Here is an 18,192-nt window from a genome sequence, read left to right on the forward strand (position 1 = left end):
GTCAAACTCCTAAGGACGAGAGTCACATCCCACGCAGGGGGCCTGAGTTCCCTGGGTGGGCAGACCTTTCGACAAGCTCCTCATAAGCAAGGAGATCTCGAACGAGTTCGAGATGTCCAATCCCCTCAGTTTCAGGACGAGAGCCAGGGCGGCTCTGTATCCTTTGACTGTGGGGACTGAGAGGAGCTTCTCTCGGCGAAAGAAAAACGAGGAAATCCGCTACCTGCTGAAGAGTGGCTCTGAGAGGAGATAGACCCGTCTACGACACCAACCACAGAAGACGGCCCACTTCCCTGGTACACAGCTGCAGAGGACTGACGGACGTTTCCAGCCATCTCTGTTGCTGCGCTACGAGAAAAGCCTCTCGTTCGCAAGAGATGGTGGATAACAGCCAGCCGTGAAGTCGTAGGGACTGGACTGCTCGGTGGTACCGCTCGACGTGTGGCTGGGCGAGAAGGTTGTGCCAAGGGGGAATCTCTCTCGGTTCTCCTGCGAGAAGAGCCAGCAGTCCGGATACCAAATGCCTGTGGCCATTTGGGAGCCACCAGGATCATCCTGAGATTCGGGGTGACCAGTGCTGCGACTGATCACCTTGCGAATCAGGCTGAACGGGGGAAAGGCATAGACGAAGAGGTGTCCCACGGGTGTTGGAAAGCGTCCTTTGCAGCTGCCCATGGGTCCGGCACGGCCGAGAAGAACACCTGGAGCTTCCTGTTGTGCCGGGTGGCGAACAGATCCACGACTGGTCGCCCCCACAGGTCGAAGAGCCTTTCCGCCACGTCCTGGTGTAGAGACCACTCGGTCCCTATCACCTGATCCCGAACTGGCTGAGCGTGTCTGCTACTACATTCCTCTTCCCTGGAATGTAGCGTGCCGACAGCTCTATTGAGTGTGCCTCGGCCCACTCGTGCACCTGCCGAGTCAACTGGTACAACGGGAGAGACACTAGGCCCCCCTGTTGTTGACGTAGGCCACTACCGTGGTGTTGTCGCACATCAACACCACTGAGTGTCCCATCAAGCGGTCCTGGAACTCTTGGAGAGCGAGGAACGCTGCCTTGAGTTCCAGTACATTGATGTGAAGGTGCTTGTCGTTTCTCGTACCACACTCCTGAAGTCAGCAACTCCTCCAGGTGTGCGCCCCATCCCTCGGTCGATGCGTCGAGAACAGCTGCATGTCCGGGGGGGGGGAGAGTGCGCAGAGGCCATCCTCTTAAGAGGTTCCTGTCGTCCAGCCACCAGGCTAGGTCCTGCCTCACCTCCGTGTCAGTGACACTGGAAAGCTTGGGGGATCCGTAGCCCTGTGACCAACTCTCCTTTAGTCTCCACTGAAGAGACCGCAGGTGAAGACGCCCGTGAGGGACTAACTTCTCGAGTTGACGAGAGGTGTCCGATCACGACTTGCCATCGCTGAGCTACCTGTTCCTGCCGAGACAGGAACTGGTTGGCTGCCTCCCATGAATCTGATGATCCGCGAGTCTGCGGGGAAGAACTCGCCCTGCTACCGTGTCGATCAGCATACCCAGGTACTTCATCCTCTGCTTGGGCTCGAGATCGGACTTTTCGAAGTTCACAACGATCCCCAGATCGCGACAGAACTCGAGCAGTCGATCCCTGTCCTGTAGCAACTGCGAGCGGGAGCTCGCCAGGACTAACCAATCGTCGAGATACCTCATCAGACGTATCCCGTGCGAATGGGCCCAAGCAGACACCAGAGTGAACACTCGCGTGAACAACCTGTGGGGCGGTTGAGAGACCGAAGCAAAGTGCCCTGAACTGGTACACCGTCCCGTCGAGGATGAAGCGGAGGTACTTTCTGGAGGACTGATGAATGGGTATTTGGAATACGCATCCTTCAATTCCACTGAAAGCATGAAATCGTTCTCCCTGATGGAGTCGAGCACTGAACGTGCCGTCTCCATCGTGAATCGGGTCTGGCGAACAAAACCGGTTCAGAGGAGAGAGATCTATCACCGGGCGCCAGCCTCCCGTAGACTTTTCCACCAGGAAGAGTCGACTGTAAAAGCCTGGTGACTGATCCGTGACGATTTCTACAGCTCTCTTGCTCAGCATGGTCTTGATCTCCTGTCTCAATGCTACGTCCTTCGATGACCCTGGAACGTACGACTGCTGTTGGACCGGGTTGGAGGTGAGGGGTGGCCGAGATTCGACGGGTAATAGATATCCCTCCCGAAGGACATCTACAATCCAGGTCTCGGCGCCGTAGCGCTGCCAAGTTGCCCAATGGCTGGCCAGGCACCCCCCCACTTCCGGCAGCAGGTGAGGGGGAACGCCGTCCCTAGCGTTTCCCCCCTTTCTTCGACTTCTTCCCAGAGCCTCCACGGGAGGAGGAGGGCTGGGAGGAGGGCTGGTTACGGCTCCCTTAGTAGAAGTCGAAGAAGACAGAGTCTTCCCCGGGGCTTCGACGCTAGCTACCGTCTTAGCCACCGAGGAAGCGCTAGCCGAGTTCTTAGACTTGGCCGCAGTCCGAGGCTGCCCAGAAGCCTTCGAGACTGCCTGGTGAACCAGACGGTCACTGTCGTCAGTGCGCCGTCTGTCCACCGCAGCGTCCACCATCTCTCCTGGGAAGAGAGATGTGGAACTCCGTAGAGGTCCGTTGCGAAGACCCAACGCCGCTTCACGCCCGGCCGCCCTGGAAACCCGAGTCAGGACAGCGTCCCTTCGTCGGAGAACCAGGTTGGCCACAGGTTCACCGTCTGGTGGGCAAGGAAGGAGATGGCTCTTCCTCCAGATGGCAAAGTCTCCTAAAGGCCGAGTTCATCTTCGGGAGAAATTCCCCCCCCGGAGTTGGCTGCGACCTTAGATACTGTGAGGGACCACAGATCTAACCAGGAGACGGCCTGGAAAGCTGCCATGGCAGTAGATTCCAGGCCGAGTGCCTCTTGCTGCGAGAACCATAGGTTTCTCGGACAGGAGCTGCTGCAGAGACACACCCGGAGTCAGCCTGGCTAACTCCGGGTTCACCTGTTTGGGCGGCATCGGATCCTCGGATGGCACGTAAAAACGCCGCTGTCGCAGCAGAGGATGGTGGAAGCACTTGCTCGACCTGCCAGACTTGAGCGACGTCTTGTCCGGAGACAAGCGATTCCACCTGGTCCAGCACTGAGTCTGCAAGCTCAGAACGCGGCAAACCCACCGTCGGTCTGGGTTCCCTCTTGGGCGGGCCCCAGAACGACTCGAGCCGGGACGTGGGCTCGGATGGTGGGAGCGGCGATCCTTCCCGAGGTCGTTGTGCTGACGAATCAGCGCAATAACCTCGGCAAAGTTCCTCTGGATCTCAGGAGTAACTGCGTCCTGCGGAGTCGGACCATCCAGTCCCTCAAACAGGAGCATCTCCCGAGACCCTCCTCCCTCGAGGGGAGAACAGCGACAGACCCCTCTCGGTCTCCTCCAACCACCTGTGCGTACGACCTGGCTGGTCCGAGAACCGTGCCTGGTACGTATGACGACGTGGTGGGATCCTGAGGGGCGCACCCCTCACGATCACTCCTCATACCTCGCCCCTCCCGGTTGTAACCCGAGGAGGTTGAAGGTTTGATGGGAAGAGGCAGACCTGACACGCTCCCTCCTCCGATCGCTGGCAGAACCAGTGTGCTTGGAAGACTGCAGGCGATCGCCAACCCGCGGTGGCGATCGAAGCTGCAGGCCTAGTCGAGCCGTCTCGCTGTGGAGAACGGCTGGACCGAGAACAGCGGCCCCGGTCTCGTGTGTCAGAGGAGCTGGTGCTGGTCGCCGTACCCGATCGCTCTCTGTGAGAGTGACGGTCAGCGACCGGCGAGCTCCACTGTCACGGTGAGACCGGTGCGTATCCTCACGGCGCGTCACGTCGCTGGTACCAGCCGTGGCTGGTGCCGGGCGAACGGGGGGGGGGAAGGGGACCTCTTCCCAGCCTCAGCCCGTGGCGGTCATGGACCGTCACGTCCGCCCGGGTAGCCAGCTGCTCGCCGGCTGGAGAGCGAGAGCTGGTCTGGTGAGAGTCGCGTAGAGCGGCTATCACCAGTCTTCCGCTCCGTGCCGTGAACCTGACGCTGAGCGGACTCAGAGGTCTGGTTCCTGGCTGCACGGTCGCTGGTATGGCGACCGTACACTCGGTTACCTCTCGCGACGAGCGGCCCGAGACGGACCCTGCTGCTGTGGCCGAACCACTGACAGCAGGTGAGGAAGTGCCGGTGTTAGCCGGCACTCCTCTGGTCCCCGTAGTCTTCTCCTTGCGGAAAGAAGAGACGGGTCCTGCCCCCAAGGAGCAGGGTGACCAGCGGAAGAAACCCCCGTCTCACCAGAGCGAGACGGGCCCTTAGAAGTTCCCGAAGGAGACTTCTTAGGGGGGGGGAGGCGACCTTCTTCTTCTTCGGCGGGGTGGGAGCCTTAGAAGAAGAAGGGGAAGAGGCGGCAGACGACGACGACGACGAAGAAGACGATGAAGACGACGACGACACCTTCCTCCTCTTCTTCTTCTTTTTCTTCGTCAACCTTCTCAGGACCGACGTCAAGATCTGTCATCCAGGACGGAGGCCGGGGCTGCTGTTGCCGAAGCAACAGGGCCCGGACGCACCTGTCCGAACAGATCAGCATCGGGAGCAGCGGCGCCAGGAACAGGAACAACATCAGCAGGTGCATGGCATCACAGGAACGGCAGAAGAGACAGCAGGAGCAGGTACAGGAACGGCAGCAGTGGTCAACGTCACGTCCGTGGACAGCAGCTGGGGCAGGTACGGCAGGTACGGCAGACTGTGTAGGCGGTCCAGATGGGCGGACCAGCGGCACAGACCATCCTAGGTACCGGTGGGAGGTCCAGGGGCGAGCTCTTCGGGCACACGAAGTCCGGTCGCGGCAGCACGGCAAACCCCAGGTGGCGGCATCACACTCCCCCGAGTTACGGCGACTGGCCCCTGCACCGATTGTAGTGGGTGTCACAGAGACCGCGTGCTGGGTGTACACAGGTGAGGAGGTGAAGCGTAGCCGGGTGTTGTAAGGGTCGTGGTGGTGGTCGTGACCGTTGCATGGTTGAACCGCCACGGAGCCAGCGAGATGGTAGAGACAGCCCTGGACACTCGGCACGCCCTGCAGCCCCAACGATGCCCACACCTGTTCCGAGGTCATCCTTCGCGGCAAACGCACCTGAGGAAGCAAAAGTCGGGTGATTAGGGGGATCCTCTACCCGCTCGCGCGAAGACGAACGGATAGAGGACCCAGAGTACAACTCGACGTCAGGGTATCTAGGCGCCCCTCCTCCACTCGACAAGTCAGGAGAGGAGAAGGACCTAGACACCCCCCCCGAAGGGAAGGCGCGAGACGTGGAAGTTGACGCGGGCGGCAGGAAAGAAGACGAAGTGTTCCGTCACCAAAGGAGTCGCGGGAGAGCTTTCCGACGACTCCTTTGCAGGCCTTCGCTTCTTCCTGCCCTCATACAAAGTCCACTGCGCCTCCCCGACCAATCATTACAAACATCACAAGGCTCGGCTCAGGTGCATTCGCGCCCCCGACACCGAGCACACAAAATATGAGGGTCTATCTCCGGGAAAGAGCGGAACTTCCCGCATTTACGCCCTTCGGTACCCGGGCATAGTCTCCGTGGGGTAGCGAGGCGAGGAGATTCCATCATTTATCAATTTCAGTTGAATTAATATGAAAAGAGAGAAATGATTGTACTTACAATGAACTCTTTCATACACAAACACAACCAAATACTCAAGAAAGCAAACGACGAGAAGCGGGCAGAGAGCGTCGAACACACACGTCCACTCGCTGTGAGGCCGAAAGCAAAAGTGATTTGTTTACCTCCCAGTCGCGCGCGCGCGCCTGTCGGACAAGCAGTTAACTACCGAACCCCTTGTTCGAAAGCTTACGACCTATCCAGCTGCCGCTAGTACCTTCCTATTGTAAAAGGACCGAAGGTTTGTATGCCGTGTCGGAACAAATTGATTTTTATGCTTGTTATTCATACTGTAATTAACTGTAGGAAATTCTCTCTCTCTCGGAGTCCAGTCACTCGGCAAAGAAAAGTCATCTTCACTCCCGCAATTGGAAGAAAAGTTTGTATCATCACTGGAGGATTCAGAACTAGAGCTCTCATTATCAAATAGGTTATCAATATCACACTCCTCATCTAGTATTTGATTGATCTCACCTAAAGAAATATGCCTCCTCTTTGGGACATTCATTGTGAAAGACGCGAAATCCAATTTGTCTCGATAAACGCCCGAAGCGTATTGAAAGAAAACCAACAGGGACAGGCAGTTTTCTAGCATAAGCGACCACCAGGAAAGAGTTGCCAGGCTGGAAATAAGTTTCCCATGTGCTGAGAGTGTTACCAAATGATGTTCCTACACTTTCTATACGATTAAACGTATTATTACGGGGCTGACGGCTTGACAAGCACAGTTAAAGTCTTGAACGTAATATCCCGTTGAAGGCGCTACCGAGTAGATCGCGGTAAACGTATATTACGTGGGGTGACGCTTAACAGGTTATAAACTGTTTCCATGAATTCTAGTTGTCATAGTAATGCAATAATGATAAAATTGCTTTAATATTTATGTATATATACTTCCAATACATAGCCTAATTTCACCAATTTCAACTTTTTGTGTGTAGTCTTATACCAGTTTGGAGGGTCAACACATACCGAATGGCAACAGAGAGAGAGAGAGAAAGGAAGGCGGAGGAACGAAGAGAAAAGGGATGGCGGTGGAGGGGGGGGGGGGGGGGGGGGGGGGGGGGGTTGGGAGAGGGTAGGTGGAGCTTTATACGCGTGTTCGTATCCATTTCTGCATAATGGAGTTTTTTTTGTCTCTTGGTACAAGGACAAGTGTCGTTATTCTTTACGATTAGTGATTCACGATACCCTTTTATAAATTACGGCACTGGGTGTAATGCACTATAGCAAAATCTCGTTCTGTTAAGAGTGTTCGTTACAGAAATAGGTATTGCCCAAAAACCTGCTTGCACTGTCTCTGAAACCCATAGTAGACATGCTGCTTAGTTGTCAATCAAGTTTTTATAACCAGTATTTTTTTACAAGCTAGCTATTGAATAAATTTGTATTTTTCTCAGTCAAAACATATGCCCCTCAATGCTAACTTTCCTCTTTTAACGACTTTCTGGTCATTGCAAATTCGGCCCCATAATTTCTTATGGTGCGAAAACAGACAAGAGGCCCATGGACCGCAAAACGATTGCGTCACACTACGGCGATAATCCAGCAGTAAAACATCTTCATATATCCAAAAGTAAATAATAAAGATATATGCGCATTACGATTATAACAATTACATGTATAGCTGATAACAATCTGCATGAATAACTGGTAAACTGTTCTGCAATGACAGTTGAGTATAGCAATTATTTACAATAGGTACGAAAGTCAAGATGTCGTGACGTCATAATACAGAACTTGAAAGAACGTTCTAATTCAGAAAAATAATTACTTAAATTTGAGTCAGAGTCGAGTTACTTTTTCAATAACGAATATTTTCAAAAATTAATCCATCATAAATATGTAAAATATTGATGTTTTACTACTTATTTAAAAAATTAGCCAAGAGCACGCTTCTCGTCATCTTCTACCCAACAGCTGTTTACGAATGGCTTGTTGTTGATGAGAAATCGTGTTTCGATGTTGTGATAAAAGTGCTCCAGCGTCTGTGGGTACAGTGGTGTGCGGGCGGGTTTATCACAAGGAAATGGTTAGTTTATTGACACAAGCTACTCCGTAAACATCGAGATGGCGTCAATCTTCTAAATACCTCGAGTTGTAAGTAAAAATGTTGAACGCGTTTTGGTGAGATTTGCACTACGTTTGAGACCGTTTTCAGTACCCTCTGTTTAAATCTTAAAATTTGGCCTTAATTTCTAACTTTGGGGAAAATACTTACTTCGAAAGGAGAGTAGAGGTCTTTAGCTCCGTTTCTCACCAACAACAAGTCGCGACTGATGCCCATCTCGGGTGTCAGGACGCGTTATAATGTACTTTTTCGGAGGGTGGCTTGCATTGATGGTAGGTGGCCTGCGTGGCCTGCTGTGATGATCTACCCTAGTATGGCCTGTTAGCCTATGTGGACGTTCGGGCACAAGATGCGAGGCCTGGCTAACTAGGCTAAACTGATCCCTAACAAAACGAACCAACCTAACCTGACTTAGGGCACATGCCCTAACCTGGCCAGGGGGCTTCACCACCCTGGACCCCCCCATTATTGTAACAAAGATTGTGACCTAACCAAACGAACCAACCTAACATGACTTAGGGAACGTGACCTAACCTGGCAAAGGGGGCTTCAACCCCCTGGACCACCCCCAGTATGGTAACAAAGGTTGTGACCTAACCAAACGAACCACACTAACCTGATTTAGGGCACAAAACTGTCTTCGTCTTTCACGAGGGTCATTGTTCCCTCTTTGCAGCGTTCATACTGACCACTAAAATCGCCTACGAACTTGATCATGTCCGAAAACGTAACAGGGTTAGCAACGCAAAAGCAACTTTTTAAGTCTAGCCTAAGTGTAGCTAAGTGTAAATTCGTGTGAACAACTGGATGACATTGAATAAAAAGAATCATGAGAACAATGGATGTGCGTGGTGTACTTACTGTAGGCCTGGCTTTGTTGTACTACGAGTTACAAATGAATATAGTAGTAGTCTACTACTACAACAGGTGACTGTTTACTTGTTTACGATTCCACTACGTCGGGAAGACTGTGCAACTTTCTATCGGTTTCAGCGGAACCTGACCTGACGTTTGACCATAGATCATTTACAATCGTGAAATAACGTTGTTTGAATAATTAAAAATACGAGCAAAGTAAACCTTAATGATTAGTTAATTACTGTAAATGGAACTGTATGTAAAATAATATAATAGATTCTTATATTTTGTTTTTAGACCTCTAGAGAACCGAGATACGTTAACGTTAAGATATTCGACATTATTCCACATGTACGCGCTACTCTGTTGCATAATTCTATGCATGTGCCATAATTTTCAAAATCAGTTCATTTCACTGACCTGCACAGAGAGATATAATACATAAGTTCAATTCTATTGTCAATTTGAAGAGATGCAAATCCATGTTGAAAAACTATGGACTCGATTATTGTTAACTGCGGTTTATGTGTCCCAAACAACACACACAATTAATTCGGCATGTATTTAATAAAAATACTGAATTGGCTATTAGGAAGTTATTTTTCTGAACACAGGTGCATCTTTGATTCGGCGTGCAATGGTACTCAACAGTCTTGTTCTTCTGTTGGGGAGAAACAGCCTGCAGGTGGCCAAAAGCATCTACCTACGGTTTCATTCCTGTGTGACTTGGATTTATACAATTTAGGCTGTCAAGCCCAAATATCGATAATCGTGGTCAAACCAGGCATCAGGTTACTTTCGGCCTTCAAGCCTTTAAAACAGTGGCAAGAGAAAGATTCAGAAAATGAAGATGAAGTACAAGGATCTAACCCCCAAAACAATTGCACTAAGAATAGAGAGGTTGACCCTCTAGCTATATCTATGGGTTGGCCAGCAAGACTGAAGAAGGAAGCGGGAATGGAGGTAAAGTAAAAACGAAAAAAGAGTAAAAAGTGGGTGCAGCTCGGGGCCGAAGGGACACTGCAGACACACTTTAGTAATGCTCACAGTGCACCATGTATAGTGCGCTGACGGCACTTACTCCCTACGGAGGTCTAATGTGTTTTTCACGAGGGAAATGATAGCATTGTCGGCCATCTGCTTAGAAGGAAAGTATCCACTTGGCCGAAGTTTGGGGTTTGCAGCCCCATACCTTGTACTGGTTGAGGGGTATAGTACCTTAACTAACTGGAACTCTAAAAATAGTGTGAATATAAATATCATAAATATCGACCATAAGTTAACAAATAGGCTAAATGTTATAACAAGGTTTTTTGCCATTCAGCATTGTAAATTACCAATCTAGTATACAATTTTATAATCAAATGCATATTAAGTTAGCCTTCTCCCGCTTCAGTCTGATATTCTGAACTATCGATTTATTTATTCATTTATTTTTTGTGTGTAAAAGTACTGTCGTTAGAAAGCACTCAACCATTACAGAATCATATCTAATACCCCTGCGAGAATACCTAACGTTTTCCTTTTCTGTTTTTCTTTGTAATAAAGAAAACGTTAGAAAGCCGCATTTGATAGCAAACTTTTGTAACTATTTCTGGCGTTGTTCCCATTTGTACTTGAACCTGTCACGGAAAATATATATTTTTGTAGTTCACCGACTGCAAGTGACAATTTTAATTAGTGTGTCAAAAGGTGGTCCATTTTTGATATACATAATTAAAATTTACTGTCACCATCAGTTACTCCTGTTCACTTACATACAATGCTTTATTTTATTTAGCTAGCCTATACCAGTGCTTTTAGTCAGTATATGTAGCCTACAATGGGTTACATGTTGAAAATTCACAACTCGATTGATAAAATAGTTAAACAGGTAATAACTAACAGTGTGCTATAAAATGAAAAAACGAAAAAGAATAGTTCGTAGGAAGATGAAAACAGTAATTTTATATATATATAAAAAAAATCACAAGAAAGTTATAAATTTCAGTGAAATAAAGTAAACACGGAACATATTGCATAAATTTTGTAAGAAATGTTACAAAAATCAATATAAATTGGAAGAGATAAATGGAAAATAATACTACCACAAGGTTGGGTTACTAAAGTAGGCCCGACATACCTACAGAGTACACGGGCGTCATGCCCATGGTGTACCCGTACGGTGCCAAAATTTTGGTGTAAGACACTATACTTGTAAAACGCCAAACCCTTTCACTGCCACTTTCAGCTTTAGGTTAAATAATTACAGTATCCCTTTCAACTTGGGCCGTGTTCAAGTTCTAGCAGATAATACAATCATGCAGGATTCAAGTTATGACCGTCAAACGGGAGGTGAAGCAGTATTTCTCCTAAGAGCAATTGATTTTGAATTTTGCTCGACTTTGACAGTATTGATTGATCTTTTGAAGCTGCCCCACATTGTATCAAAGAATCTGCAAAGTAAAACTCTTAACAATGCTGCAGCATCTATTCAAGTACAAGTACTGATTTCAGCGACCAGCAGGAAGAAATCTGTGAACAGTTCGAAGAGCATTGGAATCTGGCTACCACAATGGGCAATTCAATTGATGCTGAATTCAATGAAAAACGTCCCAGGAAAACATCAAGGATTTTGGATGAGAATATACAGGATGAAATATCAATGAATACCAAATAAAAAAAACAGATAAATTTCTTTTTCTAAGCGGCCGATCTATTCTTATCTGCCCTGAGAAGCAGCTTCCATTCTGAGTGAATGCTTCTTCTCACCTCAACTGACTGCTTGCAGAATCCACCAGTCACAAAAATTGAGAAGACTGAGGAGAAATTGTTTTGGAGTATTGGTTATTTTGCAATGCATTCTCATCTTCCGATGAATTAAGGTCATCTCAAGGCATCCCTGATATCTACCTGTACATGGTGGAAAATGATATGTTGGAGCTTTATCCAAATGTTGCATGAGCATATCAGTTGGTGCTAACCTTACCAGTGTCATCGCGCTCACGTGAGAGGTCATTCTCTTCCTTCAAGTTTGTAAAGAGCTCTTTGAAGAGCACAATGAGTCAGACTCGATTGAGTGACCTTGTGGTCTCAGTAGTTCAGGCTGAAAGACTACAGTCGCAAGATGTTCAGAAGGTAGTGGACAGATTCTGGAACAATGCTTCTTGATATTTCTTTGCATATGAATTACTGATGTATGATTTATCATCTGAAATTCAGCAATAATATTTACAATTTATTATGCGTGTATCAGCAGCAAATTCGGACATTGTAATTATGTTCATGTCATAATAATTTGGAAACTGGAATTAATCTGTAATTACACTTTGTATGTCATTTCTCTCTATGGTATGAAAATGCATGCAATTACTTCACAATATCTACCATCTTCCCTGTCAACAGGCCCGCCCCCCACCGCCCCAAATTTTACCATAACATGACGCCCCTGATCATTGCTGCACTTATTGATATAATATCCATAATAAACACGGTCTTAAAATGTCTGACGCATTTCTTGATAAATGCGCAATGCAAGTAAGTATCTAAATAATAATTCAGACGGCATTCTAATATCTAAACAGCTGAAACCCGCTCAAGTCATATATTTCAAATGTTTGTTATCTTTTCCAAAGTTTTATTACCTCAGAGAGTGTGATGTAAAGCTCCGTGGTGCACCATGAATCTTCCAGTAAAATAGAGCCATAGCTAAGCTTACTAAGATATCATGATAAATAATCTTAAAAATTTTAGTGGCGGCAGTAATATCAAAAGCTATAAAGATTAACCTTATGACCCTTATGGATCTACAAAAACTAAACAACCAAACACGCAATATTTAACTGGCCGTCTGATCATAGTTTCTCAGGTAAAATTTTTTCTTGGTCTGCTAGAAACACTTGGACTTTACCTCACAAATATGAGGCTTCAACTAAACGTTACAAAGTAACATCATCAAAAATACAAACAATAGGTGTTGGTTATGATATAAACTCAGTGTGTGTGTGTGTGTGTGTGTGTATGTGTATGCGCCTGCCTTAGGCGTAGTTACAGTTAAAGGGATTCTTAAAAGTTGGATGGGTCACTGTTTTTTCTTCGAATCACCAGATACAGTGAAATTCCTACTTAATTTGTCTCGACTCTGTTATTGTCCCTTGAACTCAAGAGCCTCGGACAAGGACAAGCCACAAGACTAACGACTTGTTATTATATGAACGCAGACAGGAACGACACAAGAAAGTTTTAAACTTAATTTGGAAAGCAATAACAGAAACTGGACTACGCAGGTGAAAACTTGCATACATTTTTTTAAGTTTATCCAGTGAGACGGAGGGAGTAGAGATGGAAATTCAAAAAAGTCTCTGGCTTTTCATTTTGCTGTGTTGTCAAATGCATTGCTAAGATTGATTAGACCCATAGTCTATTATGCTTCCAAACAGCAGACATCAGCAATTATTTAGCCAGTAGTTTTGCACAATAACGTCAACGCACTTAAGTTACGCCCGAATATTACTAACATTCGAGAGGTAGAAAGGGCTCTTGTGATGCACAAAATTATGTTCAATATCTCACCATTTCCAGAAAGATTCATATAAACCTATTCATACTCTTCTTTCATGATATCGTTTTGGTTTTGTTAGTGTGTATTTTCAAGTAAAATATTTCAAACAAGACGAAGTTGATCTTTGTTTTTCTTCCTTCCTGACAGGGATTTCCTGAAGCTCAGTCATAATCTTTCATAAGTATCCTGAAACTGCTGAACAATGTGTTCTTCGTGTTCTAGCCTCCCTTATATCCAAAGTCGAAAAATGCTCCCTCTACTTATGATTTGGTTTTAATTGTTTTCCACCGTAACCTGGAATTGAAACGAAGGCATCTTAAGAAACCTATTCCTCTTGAATGTTAGGACAAACCTATTTTGAAGAGAATTTAACAAAAGACGAAAGACGAAAGGACTAGCTCCAATCAAGTGTCTCATTTTCCCTCCGTGGCTATATAAATAAACTACGTATATAGATGTACATATGTATATTTTGATTTCCCTCCATGGTTGTGTAAATACATTACACACACACACACACACACACACACACACACACACCTAATACACTCAATTATCTATATGCAACGTACAGAATGAAAAAATATATAACAAGACACAAAGCGTGACCTCCACATGTAATGGAATGTATCCCTCAAGGGTATAATGACATCCACGTAACTCCGGTTCTTTCGAACAAAAGAGTCGCAGCTTCCCCTGAACACAAGAGCGACCTGGACCTTTCATTAGCGTCCCTTAATGGCAGGTAATTACAGCTTGCTCCCTCCATCGCAAGCGACCCAGTAACTACCAATCAATAAGCCCCACCGACACCAGCTAATTTCAGAACTTCGTAAGCCGTCCAGCAATTAGCAATATCTCAAATTAATGGCCCAATAAGCAACCTGGTGGAATATGTTGCCAATTTCTTATCAAAAAGGTAACGCAGCTGAAAGGCGGGATGGGGTCTGAGGTGGGGATGATCAACAACAGTATAGTACTAATGTGTATTATAATTTCAGTATTAGTGACGTAGCTACGGGGAACACCAGCCTCAAGAATCGTATCTTATTCCTTCAAAGACATTTTTGATCCCTTACATTTCTTAAGAGGATTAATAGCAAATCAGGATTAGTGATTAACAATGCATTCATATTGTATCAGCAAACGTCTTTCTTTAATGCAGCTGCTACTACAACAACTTGTAGCACTAACGGAGAAAGATGTATTTCGTTTGCCACATAGGAATCTTGAAGCAGTTTTTAATCCATCTTCCGATTCCGTATCATCATCCGGAAATCAATTGCGACTTTTACTGTAATAATAGTAATAAAAATAATAGTATAAGCAAGCATTTCATGACGCCGTCACTGAAATCATTTCAACAAAGAATTGCAGAGGACGCAACGGGGTGGCAGAATGTATATCGAAAAGGGAGTATAGATTCTTCATCTATTTATACGAGCTCTAATTATCTGGAATTTCTCTGCTAATCACTTTACATTAACAACAATACCGCAATTTTGGAATGACTGGTTATGTTATCGGCCATTTAATGCCAGGGGGAAAATGAGCGTCGGTAACGTGAAAGGATACATCATTCGTTTCTATTAACCGATTTGTAATTTCAAGGTAAAACCAAATAATTTCACTGACACACTGCGGTGACGAAAAGGAGAGAGAGAGAGAGAGAGAGAGAGAGAGAGAGAGAGAGAGAGAGAGAGAGAGAGAGAGAGACTGGTTTAAACTCATCGCGCTGGTATAATCTGTAGTATCTTATACAATTATTTATGACATAGTAATAATACGTATTCTGCTTCTTAATCCTGATACAAATAATATTGCCACTAACACCTTTCTACAGTGAATGCTTGTTTTTAACACTCGCCTTTGGCAATGGAAAAACAAAGACAGAAAAATCCAAACTAATTCTGGACTAGTGTAAATAAAGCAGATGGAAAGAGATCACCATTCAGGTAAAGGAGGAGCAGCTATCGTCTTCATCAAATGTGAAGGCAGCGTCTTTAGCGCTGCCGAAAGAGCTTTGCTTGTATCCGGGGAAGTTGCTCGATAATGGGATGACTGAAACAGTAAATTTTGGTTCATGATTATGATCATTTCATGGCATTATAAATATCACTGTAAGGTCAAGATGAATGTCGACATTTCGATAGGCTATGCGAGCTCGAAAAATCGCCTGGATCAGTAGCGTAGCGTAATATTTCTCGGGCATTCCATTGAGGGGTCAGAGATGTGTATTTCAGGTGGTAGAAGTTCACTCTCGACGTGATGCGGAAGTCACGTAAAGCCGTTAGTCCCGTTGCTGAATAACCACTGGTTCCATGCAACGTAAAAACACCATACAAGCAAACAAACAAAGTAGCGTAATATCAAATTCCACATTGTACATTGCAATGCCAAACGAGTTTCTAAGAATGTTGGCGAACTAAAATGATAGAATATTATAGAGTTAAGATCAATAATATTCACCTAAGTCTGAGAAATACGAAAAAGATAGCGGGTAGCGGAAAAATCAAAGCACTTTGTGACTTAATAAATCAATATTTATCCACTACACATACCCTCGAAAGTTCTGCACTAAAAATTGTAACTGAGTGAAAGCGAGTCTAGGAGTGAAAGTGAAAAAAGGGAAAAATTTATATCATACCGTAAATAGAATTGATAGATAGAAGTCTGCTTCGGTTAACCATTATCATCTAGCCAAATCAGGCCTTAGTAAGCCTCTATAGTCTATATGGCTCACATGGAAATATCTGAACGTGCTCATGTGTTTATTTGTTCCTGAACTCGGTCAAGGTTATAAACTCACAAACGCCATACATTACGTTACATTGTTAAAGTGAACAACCATTTTATTTATTCTTGCAAAGAGAGAGAGAGAGAGAGAGAGAGAGAGAGAGAGAGAGAGAGAGAGAGAGAGAGAGAGAGAGAGAGAGATTTAAGCAATTCTCTAGCTATAAATGTGTACCAGCATCTGCTACGGTAAAGAAAAATGGCGTTGGTCTAGCATCCTCATTCCTAAAGACTTACTGAGAAAACGGGAATCCGTGCCATTCTGGTGTGACTCCTTTCAAGGAAGAAAAAGTTGTACTATAAAAATACACACACACACACACACACACACACACACACACATATATATATATATATATATATATATATATATATATATATATATATATTGACGCTGAAATTAAAACTATTATGATATTGCATTGAAACTTAAATACCCAAGGACTTTTGTAGATGTGGCATGGAAAAGAGCTAGAAAAACAATTTATTCAACTAATGACAAACTTGAATTTAGTAAGCATAACATTCTAAAATTACCTTATGATGAAAGGTTTTTAGATATTCCTAGAATTTTAAAGCTTTTTAACATAAATGTTGTTTTCAGTAATATTAATGTCAAGAGTTTAGTAATCATAAATTCTCCTAAAGATCTTCCAGGCTGCATATATGAAATTCCTTGCAAAAAAGTGTGATAAAGTCTATTACGGACAGACCGGCAAATCTCTTTCACAGCGTCTCAAGCAACATCAATATTCTGTGAGAACTGGGCAAATATCGAATGCATTATTTGTACATATGAGAGATTTAGACCATCCTATTAACTGGAGTCAAGCAAGAGCCTTGTCAAAAGGAATATCATTGAATCTTGTTTTATCAAATCAAATAATAGAAATGTTCTAAATTTAAGTCTTGGTTTATTTAAACTTGATGCTTTCATAATGAAAAAAGTTGTAGATAAATATAAGCAACAAAATTAATATATTCAGTTTTTACATGTTTTGGACTGTAAAGATACTTTGTAATTTCGGTTAGGGTCAGAATCTGTTTAAGTTTGTGACCGTTGTGATATCCGATAATCCTGGATTATCCCTTTTAATTTTTACCCTTTTGATAATTAACCATCTGGTATTCCTGATCTTGTTTGTACCTGAGGCCTTCCTCTCCAATTGTACTTTAGTAGCTCCTTGACGATGTCTGAATGAAAGACGAGAAAGCGCTTGATTTCTGACTATCATTTTCCCGTGGTATTCGCTTATTTATGAAGTCACGTGCATCTACTGTGATTTTTTTCACACACACACACACACACACACACACACACACATATATATATATATATATATATATATATATATATATATATATATATATATATATAGATATATATATATATATATATTCTCACCTTTCTCACCAGATGTCAGGTAAGCTATCAAGCTTGTCAGCCGTCCTGCCTCAGGAAACTATTCTGAGTGACAATAGTCCCTCCTGGGGCCAGTCGTGCATTTCTTGAACGATTTAATAAGAGCTCACCGACTTGCTAGGCCTGTCGAGAGCTTTCGGGACTGCTGATTTGTGAAGAACCAAAAAGCTATAACTCCCTTCCGGTTACAGAAGTCCCTACATTACCTACGAAGAGTTTTTTTTTTTGTGGTAGGTTTCAGCATCTGCATCTCTTCAAGGTCACACAGCCCCTTGTCCTAATGCATGCTGGTCTTAAGACGGCATTGGTGAATGCAGTGTATATTATATATATATGGTATATATATATATATATATATATATATATATATATATATATATATATATATATATATATATATCATGGCTATGCTGATGTATTTTGTATGTGGTTGTCCATGGGGCTCATCAGTAAAAGGGTAGCACATTTCGTGTACTGTATTTGACGAAACGCAAACATGTATATACATATGTCAGTATATATATATATATATATATATATATATATATATATATATATATATATATATATATATGTGTGTGTGTGTGTGTGTGTGTGTGTGTGTGTGTGTGTGTGTGACCCAATTTGTTGACCTTTGCAATAAATATGAAATTTGAGCAATCAGACGAAAGGAACGCTGCATTTTTACCACCTTCCTGTTATCGTGAACAATCAAATCACATTAGTATTAAAATCTCCACCTTCAATATTTCATATTTTCCTGACCACAAAGTAAGAGTTGACATCCGTTTGTGGGTGTGTGCGAGAGTTCGCTATAAAATAGTACAACGTAGA

At 44.5% G+C, this 18,192-nt stretch overlaps 1 long non-coding RNA gene across 1 annotated transcript in view; it reads right to left on the bottom strand.

Moving 5' to 3' along the window:
• LOC135217116 (uncharacterized) overlaps positions 1–8,762 on the bottom strand; it is a 68,590-nt gene extending 59,828 nt beyond the window's left edge. The window contains exon 1 of the long non-coding RNA XR_010315053.1: positions 8,606–8,762. This is a non-coding gene — a long non-coding RNA (uncharacterized LOC135217116). The remainder of the gene's footprint in view (positions 1–8,605) is intronic.
• Between the last annotated feature and the right edge of the window lie 9,430 nt (positions 8,763–18,192).

This window comes from Macrobrachium nipponense, chromosome 7 (genome assembly GCF_015104395.2).
Source record: "Macrobrachium nipponense isolate FS-2020 chromosome 7, ASM1510439v2, whole genome shotgun sequence".
In the NCBI taxonomy this organism is placed as follows: domain Eukaryota; kingdom Metazoa; phylum Arthropoda; class Malacostraca; order Decapoda; family Palaemonidae; genus Macrobrachium; species Macrobrachium nipponense.